The following is a 13,445-nucleotide window of genomic DNA, read 5'->3' as shown; positions in this document are numbered from 1 at the left end:
CCCTGTGCTTCAATTTTTAACTATAGGGCTTCTGCACTGTTTAATAATTCATGCTTTGTATTAAAATGTTGCATCTTCCCTAGTGACTTTCTGAAAACCTAAAGCTTAAATTCTTCCTGGTGATGAAAACTAATTTCCTGAAGTCTATTGGTCCATGTTGAGTTTTAAAATATCACGCTTCTCTGAATTCTTTTGTCACTTTGTGTTTTTTCTCATTTATTGACATATTTCATATTGTGCTTGATATAGTATGATCTCTTGGCCACCACAGTTTGCCTTCCTAGACTCTGTTGTCAGCAGAACGTGTTTCCAGGCCTACTCAACTCTGTTGATTTTATGTAGGTCCTAGCACTACCATTTCTCACTGACTGTATTACTGTTGTTAATAGTTGTATCATGTCAGTTAGGCCTCAGAGAGTAAAATGCACCTTCAGTTCTTATGCTAAAGTTCTCATTATATTTCCTGAAAATTTTGACAGATCATAATGTCTTTTTTATTTTTTTATTTTTGGGTCACACCCGGCGATGCACAGGGGTCACTCCTGGCTCATGCACTCAGGAATGACCCCTGGTGGTGCTCAGGGGACCATATGGGATGCTGGGATTCAAACCTGGGTCGGCCGCGTGCAAGGCAAATGCCCTACCCACTGTGCTATCACTCCAGCCCCTCATAATGTCTTTTTTTAGGAAACGCATCAGGGAGTAGAATCCTCAAGAAAGTCCACTTTGCTCTTACCTGACACTCATTCCTCATTCTACTATCCCCTGCAGTTCTGATTTCCTGAGACTCCCAGGATAATGCTCAGAAGGATAATGCCCATAATGCCTAGAAGAAATTTTACTTCTGGATAGAAGAGAATCGCATTATCTCTATCTCACTTGTTACTGAGCTGTTATTCCTTTTTAACCCACTTTATTTAAACACCGTGTTTTAGAAAGTTGTTCATGATGCATTTGTTCCAGGCATTCAGAATTTCAACACTAATCTTACAACTGCTGTGATCTTCACTCTACCATTTTCTACCATTTTCCAAACCATTTCTCAAGCCTGCCCATGCAGGAGGCCAAAAAAAAATTAAGTTTATATTGCTTGTTACCACTAAATGACTAATAGAATTATCAAACAATGTTTGAGGGAAAGAAAATTTGTGAAAACTGTCTTATCTCATCATGCGGACATTAAGGCTTTGCCTGAGGATTTACCAAACTGTTGTTGCTAGTTGAGCCTTTGTGTTACTGTTTTTATTAATCAAGCTTAGTTAGTGTCTATGGTACATTTCCATCCGATCTGGTGTGTTCCTACTGGGATGTTGCCATTGTAGTATTTGGAGATGTTGCTTCAGAAAATCCAAAATATTTAACTGGGCAGTGAATTTACAAGGCAGCGTCAGTGGTGGGTGTGACTCCTGGCACTTCTGGAAGGCCAGTGGTATCCAGCCCAAACAACCCAGTGTATCTGAAATTTTTTCACATTTTGGCATCTCTGAATCTCATTCATGAAGCAGTGGAGTCCAGTCCTAAGCATGGTATCTGCTTTTGGGGTGTGATGCAGCTTCAGGGACTTTAGCAGGGTAGAAACATGGACTGCATATTTCTTTGAAAAATGTCATGGGTACCCTGTTAGGGACTGCATTAAGTTTGCATAGTGCTTTGGACAGTATTGCCATTTTGATAATATTAATTCTCTCTGTCCATGAGCAGGGGATGTGTCTCCATTTCCTAGTGCCCTCCTTTATTTCTTGAAGTAGTGATTTGTAATTTTCCTTGTATAGGTCCTTCACCTCTTTGGTTAAGTTGATTCCAAGGTACTTGATCTTCTGAGGTACTATTGATGGGATTGTATTTTTAATGTCTCTTTCTTCTCCTGAAATTTATATGGAACAATAAACCCCTACGAATAACTAAAGCAATCCTTGGAAAAAAGAAGATGGGCGGTGTCACCTTCCCCAACTTCAAACTGTACTACAAAGCAGTGGTAATTAAAACAGCATGGTATTGGGATAAAAACGGACCTGCAGACCAATAAAACAGAGTTGAATATCCTGTCACAGACCCCCAAATATATGGCCACTTAATCTTTGACAAAGGAGCAAGAAATGCAAAGTGGAACAAGGAAAACTTCTTCAACAAGTGGTGCTGGGAAAACTGGATAGCTACCTGAAAAAATAATGAATTCTGACCTCTGTCTAATGCCAGGCACAAAAGTCAGATCAGAGTGGATTAAAGACATCAATATCAGACATGAATCTATAAGGTTCATAGAAGAAAATGTAGGCAGAACTCTCCACGACAATGAAGCTAAAAACATCTTTAAGGACGAAACAGCACTGACCATGCAAGTGGAAGCAAACATAAACAAATGGGACTACATCAAAATAAGAAGCTTCTGCACTTCAAAAGAAACAGTGACCAAAATACAGAAAGAAACCACAGAATGGGAAAGAATATTTACCCAATACCCATCTGATAAGGGATTAATATCTAGGATATACAAGATACTTGTAGAATTGTATAAGAAAAAAACCTCCAACCCCATCAGAAAATGGAGAGAAAAAATGAACAGAAGTTTCCTCAAAAAAGAAATACAAATGGCCAAAAGGCACATGAAAAAATGCTCCACATCACTAGTCATCAGGGAGATGCAAATCAAAACAACAATGAGATATCATCTCACACCACAGAGACTGGCACACATTTAAAAGAAAAAGCAACCAGTGCTGGCATGGATGTGGGGAAAAAGGGATGCTCCTTCACTGTTGGTGGGAACACCGACTGGTCCAGCCTTTCTGGAAAACAATATGGACAGTCCTTCAAAAACTAGAAATTGAACTTCCATATTACCCCACAATACCACTTCTGGGAATATATCCTGAGGATGCAAAAGAGCACAGTAGAAATGACATCTGTACCTATATGTTCATTGCAGCACTGTTCACAATAGCTAAAATGTGCAAACAACCCGAGTGCCCTAAAACAAATGACTGGTTAAAGAAACTTTGGTACATCTACACAGTGGAATACTATGCAGCTGTTAGGAGAGATGAAGTCATGAAATTTGCTTATAAATGGATAAACATGGAGAGTATCATGCTAAGTGAAATGAGTCAGAAAGAGATGTGTTGCAAGCTATAATGCCCAAAAGTAGAGAGAGCTTATGGGGAATATTGTCTGCCTTAGAGGCAGGGGGAGGGTGGGAAAGGGGGAGTATACCTGGGATATTGGTAGTGGGGAATGTGCACCAGTGGAGGGATGGGTGTTTGATCATTGTGAGATTGTAACCCAAACATGAAAGCTTGTAACTATCTCATGGTGATTCAATAAAATTTTTAAAATATAAAAAAAAGTTAAAAAAAAGAAACATGGACTGCTTCCTTCCAAGATCACCCCAGAGGTCCAGGATGTCATTCTTCAAATTCAAATTTATAGCTTTATATTTCAGCTGCTCAAGTTGTTGCCTAAGTTGAAGGAAAGATTTCTCAGTAAAAGTGTTCTAGAAGATTACAGCAATCTTCTATCTAGGAAGCTCTGGACTATTCTGAGAGAGAATTAAAATGACTCTCTATACTTCATTTTCTGGTATAAGGGATCTTAATTTTTATAATTAAAAAATAAATCTATGAAAATAATGTATTATATATTATTGGAAAAGTTTGTAAAATGTTCTGCTTGGTTCAAATTATTGTTATACAAATTCTCATACAATTATTTTATTTTCCATTGTAATATTATATATAAACTCAACATTAGAAAAAGATTAAAAAATACATAAAATTTAATACTGAAATATGAACCCTGAAAATATGAAAGTGTCTTTAAGGTGGTATATAATTGAATTTATAATATGGTATCACAAGCTTGATTCTGTGTTTATAATGGCTATGCATATACTAATGGGTTTGAAACCTTGGTTACTTCTTTTGTTTTTTATAACACCAGTATGATTGAATAATCCAGCAATTTGTTAATACATTTGTATTTATAAAATTAACTTATAGAGTTTATTGATAAAATTGGTAAAATAAACTTATTTATAATATTGATTAGTTGTTATAAAATTAAAAATTTTTTGTTATGGCTATGGGCTGCAGCGATAGCACAGTGGTAGGGCGTTCACCTTTCACGCGGCTGACCCATGTTTGATTCCTCCACCCCTCTTGGAGAGCCTGGCAAGCTACTGAGAGTATCATGCCCACATGGCAGAGCCTGGCAAGCTACCTGTAGTGTATTGGATATGCCAAAAACAGTAACAATAAGTCTCACAATGAGAGACATTACTGGTGCCCGCTCGAACAAATTGATGAGCAACGGGATGACAGTAACAGTGACAGTATTATGGCTAACACTTATTAAGTGCTCACCACATGTTACATTGTTTAACTGCACACATTTATTTCATCCTGATTAACTATACTATGATACTTAAGTTATTTTACTGATGACATAAAATATTTACTTTTAAGAGATTTTTTAGAGATTAAATGCTTTGACTAGATCACTCATGTAATGAGTTAGGGAATTTTGCATTTTTTCCAACCCCACATGCTTTTTATATCATTTTTACCTAAAATAATCTAAATATGGAGTCAAGGAATAAGGTTTATATGACAACTTATTGACATTTAGGACATTTACACATCATCATTTTATGTTAGAAATATGCAAATAGATCCAATCATGGTTAAGTGTTCAATGAATGTGATTTATGATTCAATACCAATTTAAAGTTTGTGAAGTGACAGCAATCACAGCTATATAAAAGTATGAGGCAGAATACGTAAGTATATTTAACACTGCATTTCATAAAAATTTTCACTCTTGATGTGTCGGCATAAGCATAGTATAGTTCACATGAGGATGCTGTGCCAAGAGCCATAAGGACTGCACCCCTACTAGTCACTGGAAAAGAACAGAGCATGGGGCTACGGAATGGTTTTGTCAAAGCCCCACCCACTCTACCCCAGGGGATTTCAAAATAAAACTCACTAATTGGAGAAAACATAATCGCTTCTAATGTCTCCACTATTATCAAGGCCATTAAAGAAAAACAAAACAAAAAAAGCACTATAGCTAACCACAGTTATAAATAGTAAACCAGCCTTTGAGAAGGCAGTAAGAACTCAATCTCATAAGTAACTAGATGTATGTCAATTTAATTTTATTGGAAATAGAAGTAGAAAGATATAAAACATTAAACACCATCTCAGGAATGATTTATTTTGCCTATATGCCTGCAGAGAGAAGGAAAGCTGTTGGCTTTTGGTAATCTTCCAGTTCTTACTTCCTTCTTGAACATCAGGAGGCTGTATTCATACATCTTCCATATGTCAATAGCAGGCTAGCCCTGATGGCTTTGTCTTCAGCCAGAATTCGTTGACTTTAATGGACACAAGGCAGTGAGTTTGGTACCTGTGATAAAGTTGCTTGATAGGGGCCAGAGAGATTGTACAGTGGATAGGGCACTTGTCTTATACATAACCAACCAAGGTTCAATCTTCAGTACCCCATATAGTATCCTTAGTCCTGGCATGAATTAACCCTGAACATAGCGATAGCAGTGAGCCCTGAGCACAGTCAGTTGTGGTCCAAACAAACAAATAAACAAACAACCACACAAACAAACAAAAAATCAAATAGAAAAGATGTTAGGTATCAGATTTCTGTGTTAGACCTAAGGATCATGCCAAAAGCCCAAATTATTGTGCTTCCTGGCACATTTATTTATTTCTTTTGAAAATCATTATTGAATTTAACTGACATAAAGTATTATGTTCATTTAAAATGCACAAAATACTGATCTGATATACTCTACTGAATTGCAAAATAATTAACAAAATAGTTGACTCATTGCTTACATAATTATAATTTTCTTGTGTTTGGTGTTCTTAGTAACTTTCAAGAATATAAGAACAGTTCTGTAAACTAGAGAGTCTCATGCTGAGTAAAGTCAATCAGAAAAAGAGGGGCAGATGCATAATGGACTCTCTCATATGTAGGGTATAAAGAAACATAACAAGGGAGTGGAAAATGGCCAGAGCAAGAAAACCCAATAGTTGGTCTGCAGATCTGAGCTTACCTGATGGGGAAGGGTGGTAGAGATGGAACAAAAGGTTGGGAGGAGTCCTTGAGAGTTGATGTAGGGAAATAGGCACTGTAGTGGTGGGTGAGGGATGGAACCAAGGGTTGGGAGGGATCCTTGAGATGCTGATGGAGGGAATCAGGCACTGTGGTGATGGGAGAGGTATTGGAGTCATGTATGCATGAAACAGTACTGTATATTGAGGTTTAACAGTACCTCCAGAAAAATGTCAGGAAAGAGAGAATATAATAGATTAGTTAACTGTACTTTCATCCTATTTTTAGACCCCCAGAACTTATTCATTATCCTGCAAGGTTGCATCCTTTGACCAGCTTCCTCTATTTTCTTCATAATCTGCCTCTGGGGACCATCAATCTATCCATTTATTCTGAGTTTCATTTAAAAAAAATATTTTAGCTACAGTTATTTGCAATTTTGTAATATTGCCAATACTAGTCATCCAATATTCAACACCAATATTCAGCTCTCTACCACAGTGCCAGTTCACTCCTATCATTGTCTCAGCATCCCCTCACTCTGCATCCCCTACTTACAGTCCTCTCCACCCCATTCCTCAAGTCTTTCTGAGATGTATTTAGATTTTATATATAGTGAGATCATCCAGTACATATTTTTGTCTAACTTAATTTACTTAGCACAATTACCTCCAGATTCATTCATGTTGTTACAAATGGCAGTATTTCCTGCTTTTTATGACTGAACATCACACTTTTTTTTTGATCCATTCAGCCTCTGATAGACACAGGTCGCCTATATGTATTGGCTGTTATGAATAATACTGAAACAAGCAAGGTATCTCTTGAAATAGTCATTTTTTTCTTTGAATAAAATTGGAAGTATAATTGCTGGGTACTCTGACAGTTCTGTATTTTTCTTTGAAGAATTTCCATACTGTTTTTCATAGAATCTCCATCAATTTACACTCTCAAGACTTCACAAATGTTTCCTTTTTTCTACATCTTCTCCAGATTTTGTTATCTTTATTTTTATTTATTTTATATTTCTATATAAAATATATAAAATATGGGGCTGGAGGGATAGCACAGTGGGTAGGGCATTTGCCTTGCACGCGGCCGACCCGGGTTCAAATCCCAGCATCCCATATGGTCTCCTGCGCACCGCCAGGGGTAATTCCTGAGTGAAGATCCAGGAGTAACCCCTGTGCATCGCCGGGTGTGACCCAAAAACCAAAATATATATATATATATATTTATATATTTATATTTTATAATATATTTTATATATTATATAAAATATCTAAATTTATTTTATGTTATTTGTTATATTTATCTTTATAAAATTAAAGATATTTTATGTTATCTTTCTGGCAAGCTACCGAGATTATTGAGCCCACACGGCAGAGCCTGGCAAGCTACCCGTGCGTATTGGATATGCCAAAAACAGTAACAATAAGTCTCTCAATGAGAGACGTTTCTGGTGCCCGCTCGAAGAAATCGATGAGCAATGGGATGACAGTGAATTTGTTATCTTTATTTAAAATTATTTATTTTAAATAAATAAAATAAATAAATTTTATTTATTTATCACCCCACATTTATCTTTAACGTGGGGTGATATCCCATTGTATTCTTGATTCTCATATCCCTGATGACTGGTGATGTTGACTAGCTTTTATAATGCAACAACAGATCAGTTGCAAGCCATCTTAGAAAATATATATTCCCATCCTGTGTTCTTTATATCTCACAAAGAAGTGTAAAGGGTAGGGAGAGAGCAGTTAGAACATAGAAAGGACCTAGATTATGACAATGATAGTTGAAAATGATCACTCTGGACGAGAACTGAGTGCTAAAAGAAGGTTAAGTGATAAACATGATACCTCTTTGTATTGCAAACCACAGTGCCTAAAAGGAAAAGAAAGTGAGAGTGTGTCCAAGACTCACACACACACACACACACACACACACACACACACACAAAAGACAGAGAGAGAGAGGGAGAGAGAGAGAGGAGAGGAGTCTGCCATCCATAGAGGCCAACTGTGAGGTGGGACCGGTGCGAGGGAAACTGGATATTGGTGTCATGAAATGTACACTGGTGAAGGGATGGATGTTGGAACATTGTATGAATGAGACTCAATCATGAAGAATATTGTATATCAGGGTGATTTGATTGAAAAATTAAAAACAAAAAAGAAAAGGGAAAAGGGGAAAAAGAAATGAAAAGATGACATCTATTCAACTTCTTTGTAAATAGTATTCATTCTAAGAATATGTGTCTTTCATTCAAAATTTTACTTTCTAAATTTCTTGACGCCAATCGGTGCATATATTGTATCCCAAAGAGAGGATCACTTTTTTATAAAGAATGACTGATAAATTTATCTAACACACTGAGGAAATATAACTTCTATATTTGGTTGGAAGTTTAGTCTACTTGGGTTTATTTTTGTCTGGATGTTTCACAGTAGAAGAAAACTTTTAGATTTAAAACCAACCAAAACTACTCAGAAAGTTAAAAATTCTACCTATTAATAGACCACACGAAAGAGATAAATCACTGGCAAAATCTGACACATTACCACACTTCCTGTGAGAAGGGACATAGATGTATAGTGAGGTTTGGAATGCTCCTCAATTAACTTTCTCTTTTTTAAAAATTACTTATTTTATTTTTGATGATCTTTGCTATAAAAATACAGCTAAAACATTAACACAGAATAGTATTTTTATGAGAGTTGATATTGATAGCAATTTTTAGAAATTCTTGGTCATAATTGGTCAGATGGCCAACTTCAAAGTACAGTTTCTTATTAAATATTTGCTTAATCTCGTGTTTCTGATAGAAATATATAGTTACCTTTTTAAGTTCGGTTACTAGTGTTTGGATCTCATGCTTTATCTCATGCTTTAAGTGTTGTTCGACTGGTGGTTTGGATATTTGGCTCTACCATTCTTCAGCGCGACCAGTGTACCTGAATCTCTTTGATTTCTGCTACCTGTTGCTTTTGATCCTTCTCTGTCTCTCCTCCACTCTATTTCTTTCCTTCTCCTTCTGATACTCTGGGGCAGATATTTAATAAGATAAGATCAATTTTAAAAAGTGAATACATAGTTTACATCTTTCTTCAGTGCAAAATTTGAAAGCTATTTTGAAACTTTGCAAATGAAAACTTATCAAACTATATTGTTTGCCATTAATTTGTTATTGTTCAAAACATAGTTGCAGCTCTCATTAACTGTGTCCATTATATAATTTTTCTTGAAAATATCCAACAAGGTTTATTCTTACCATAAACTATTTTTGAAGAATAGTATTCACAAGAAACTATTTTGTTAACATATATTTCAGTGTGTTTGTTATAAATTCAATTACTCTAAAATCACTTATTAATAGGAGATCAAACTCTGGGCACTAAAACTGACAATATCTCATTTTAGCTTTCAAACTTCTCTTAATCTGAAAGTATCCATCTGTTGCTTCAGGATGGAATCTATCTGCTGCATTAATGCTGCCCTAGGAACAAGTATTAGAGACAATTTATTTTTTGTGTTTATACTTATTAAGCCATTACTAAATTTAAAAGTAGCAACAGCCAGGGTACGGTACAATGGTAGAGTAAATAATGTGCTTTGCTTTACAGGAGACTGATCCGGATTTAATCCCTGGTCCCACATCTAGTCCCTCAAGTCCTACTAGGAGTGATCCCTGAGCACAAGACCAGGAGTAAGACCTGAGCATAGCTGGGGGTGGCATCAAAACAAAAAAAAAAGTTGTGCTTTTCAAATGATAGTAATGATGAAGTATAGGGAATTTCTTCATGATTTTTAACTTGATAATATATAAAAGATGTGAAACTAAGCACTTTTTACTGATAGAACAGAAAGTAAGAGATTGGTAAGAGAGAAAAAAATTGCTGCTTCCAGAATATAGGCAGAAATGAAAACACTTTATTAATGAATTCTAAAAATGTGTGTTAATTAAAATATCTAATGTGCTTTTAACCAATAGAATAAAAATAGCCTAAATCTCAAAAAATTGGGGGGCAACAATAGTATCAAGATAAATAAAAAAATGGTACTCCGTGCATAAACTAATACTTGATTTGCAGAAAGTCTATAAATATTACCAGAATTTCCACTGAAATATATTGAGTTTATCATGGAGGGTAAATCACAAGACTTCTGGGAACCAAAGCTTTGGAAACAATGTGGTACTTGAGGAGGATACCCTGTACAGCACTAGAGTGAAGTGGAGAGCTCCTGTGGGATGGAGAAACAAAATTTGCGTCTGGACCAGTCAAGTTTGTTGAGATTACATCTACTGTCTATAGTGCCTGCCCATGGTTTGAGATTTGTTGACATCGATATTGTTGACATCTTCAACATTTTTAATTAATACAGAGAAAATCTGTTATTTAACCTTCCTTCTAGTATGCCCCATCTTAGTAATGAAGGCTGAGGCTTGACAAGAAAAATTAATGAGATATTTGCAGTGCATAAATCAGCACTCTGGTCAGGTAGATTGGCAGTGCTCAGGTGGCCATATAGGATGCTCGGAATGGAACCCCAGAACAGCTGCATGGAAGGCAAGTGCCTTACCTGCTGTACTATCTCTCCAGCCTCTTTCTTTCTTTCTTTCTTTCTTTCTTTCTTTCTTTCTTTCTTTCTTTCTTTCTTTCTTTCTTTCTTTCTTTCTTTCTTTCTTTCTTTCTTTCTTTCTTTCTTTCTTTCTTTCTTTCTTTCTTTCTTTCTTTCTTTCTTCTCTCTCTCTCTCTCTCTCTCTCTTCTTTCTTTCTTTCTTTCTTTCTTTCTTTCTTTCTCTCTCTTTCTCTCTCTCTCTCTTTCTCTCTCTCTCTTTCTCTCTTTCTTTCTCTCTCTCTTTCTCTCTTTCTCTTTCTTTCTTTCTCTCTTTCTTTCTCTCTTTCTTTCTTCTTCTTTCTTTCTCTCTTCTTTCTCTCTTCTTCTCTCTTTCTTTCTCTCTCTTTCTTTCTCTTTCTTTCTCTTTCTTTCTCTCTCTTTCTTTCTCTCTTTCTTTCTCTCTTTCTTTCTCTCTTCTTTCTTCTCTCTTTCTTTCTTTCTTTCTTTCTTTCTTTCTTTCTTTCTTTCTTTCTTTCTTTCTTTCTTTCTTTCTTTCTTTCTTTCTTTCTCTCTCTCTCTCTCTCTCTCTCTCTCTCTCTTTCTCTTTCTTTCTTTCTTTCTTTCTTTCTTTCTTTCTTTCTTTCTTTCCTTCTTTCTTTCCTTCTTTCTTCCCTTCTCTCTCTCTTCTTCCTTCCTTCCTTCCTTCCTTCCTTCCTTCCTTCCTTCCTTCCTTCCTTCCTTCCTTCCTTCCTTCCTTCCTTCCTTCCTTCCTTCCTTCCTTCCTTCTTTCTTTTTTCTTTCTTCCTTCCTTTCTTTGTCTGTGTTTGTTTAAATTTGCACTAGAGAATTACTGAATCTATCCTACATATATACAACGGAATGCTACGCAACTATTTGGGAAAATGAAGTCATGGAATTTGCTTATAAATCGATGGACATGGAGAGTATCGTGCTGAGTGAAATGAGTCAAGAAGAAGAGGCACAGATATAGAATGACTGCATTCATTTGCGGGATATAAAAATAATATGAAAACAATATCCAAGGCCAGGAAGACTGGTCAATATTTGGAAATTACCATGTTGTGTGTGAAGTGGAAGGTAGTTTAGATAGGGAAGGGTTCAGAAAAAGTTCTCCATTTTCAACTACAATAATAGCTGTAAATGATAATTCTGGATAAGAACTGAGTGTTGAAAATAGGAAAAGGGATATACATGATAACTGCTCAGTGTCTATGTTGCTAACCACAATGCCCCAAAGAAGGGGAGAGGAAGAGAATTTCCTGTCATAGAGGAAGGCTCTGGTGGGGGTGTATTTCGGGAGTGGTGTTAGGGAAACTGGGGACACTGGTGCTGGAACATGTGTGCTGGTGGAGGAATGGGTGTTGGAATATTGTATGAATAGCTTTGTAATGTTCTATCTCATGGTGATTCGATAAAAAAATTACTAAACAGTGTCTGGATTACAGTAATTCAACATTACTTGTTAATAATTTGACAGTTTTTTTGTTGTTGGCTATAATTATTAGCAGAAGATTGGTTTGGGAGATAAATCACTTAAGTTGGTGTATTTTCTACAGGATATAAGCAAAAAGACTTTTTTGGCATGTGGAATGATAATTAAATTGAAATATAGAGCCCATATGTAAATGGGTGTACTACAGTTTGCTTTGATGGGGTCCATAACTATGTACTGTTTGTTAATTAATCCTGAAAATAAGAATTATAGAAATGTGCATATACTCTCTGGTTGCATGTAACAAGACTGACAACAATAGTAGAGCTAAGTTAATTATATGTAAAATGTTGCACAAGTTAACATGTAATACTACTTAGTGAGTGATGCAACAGATTTGTACAGATGTAGCTTCTGAATCAAACCAGAGTCATGTAATAGGAATTGTATTTTATCTTTGGTCCTTGTAGTTTAAGGTTTTTGTGATATTTACCCTAAAATTCTTGAATTTTCATAATTTTTTACTATCTTCAATTCTTGGTAGTAACTAGAGTTAAATATCTTCATGAATAGAATGATGAAATAGATTCATTTCACACAATACTTTATTTTAAAAGTCTTCAAGAACATCCTGTGATTTAAAAACATTATTCAAAAATTATTCTTATGATTAGATCTTGGTCAATTCACTTAAACTTAGTGGTCCTCTACTCCATTTGTAAATGATAGTCTTAATGCCCTTTTCAAGAGAGCCAATAAAAATGATAAATTGGGCTTTCCTTATAGAGTACTTAAAATATTTAATTGCTCTGAATATAGGAAAAGCTATTTACAATTAGGGTTGCTTAAAAATAGCTGGGCAAAAAGTCCAGAATGCAAACAGGAACTTGTTAATGCTGAGTAAGACAGACCATACTTTTGCCAGTCAATTTTGCTAGTTTAAGTAAAGCTATTTAATTATAAAAATCTATTTATTCGGTATGCAGTCATTTCATTTTACTGAGTATCTAATCATAAGGGAGCACTACAGTACAGTCACAACCTCCTATTGTGCTCTGTTCAAGACCACCTTTAATGAAATATGATGATTGAGCAGATCCCTAATTAAAGCACTTAAATAAGTAGTAAGATAAATTAACCAACTGTGGAAAGGAGCAAATAGAGCTGTAAATTCTATAAGAATATTTTCATTGTTTTTTTAAAAAATTTATGGATATTTAAACAGTGTTCCTCCTATTAAAACAGTTTAAAATGTTTTATTTTGCCAAATAACATTTGCTTGATTATTATTACTTCTGTGGTTAGCAAGTCACACTAATATCTGCCATACAGACTTTCCAGTAATGAGAATTAA

The sequence above is a fragment of the Sorex araneus genome, chromosome 2, assembly GCF_027595985.1.
Source record: "Sorex araneus isolate mSorAra2 chromosome 2, mSorAra2.pri, whole genome shotgun sequence".
Classification (NCBI taxonomy): Eukaryota; Metazoa; Chordata; class Mammalia; order Eulipotyphla; family Soricidae; genus Sorex; species Sorex araneus.
This window is presented reverse-complemented; position numbering follows the sequence as displayed.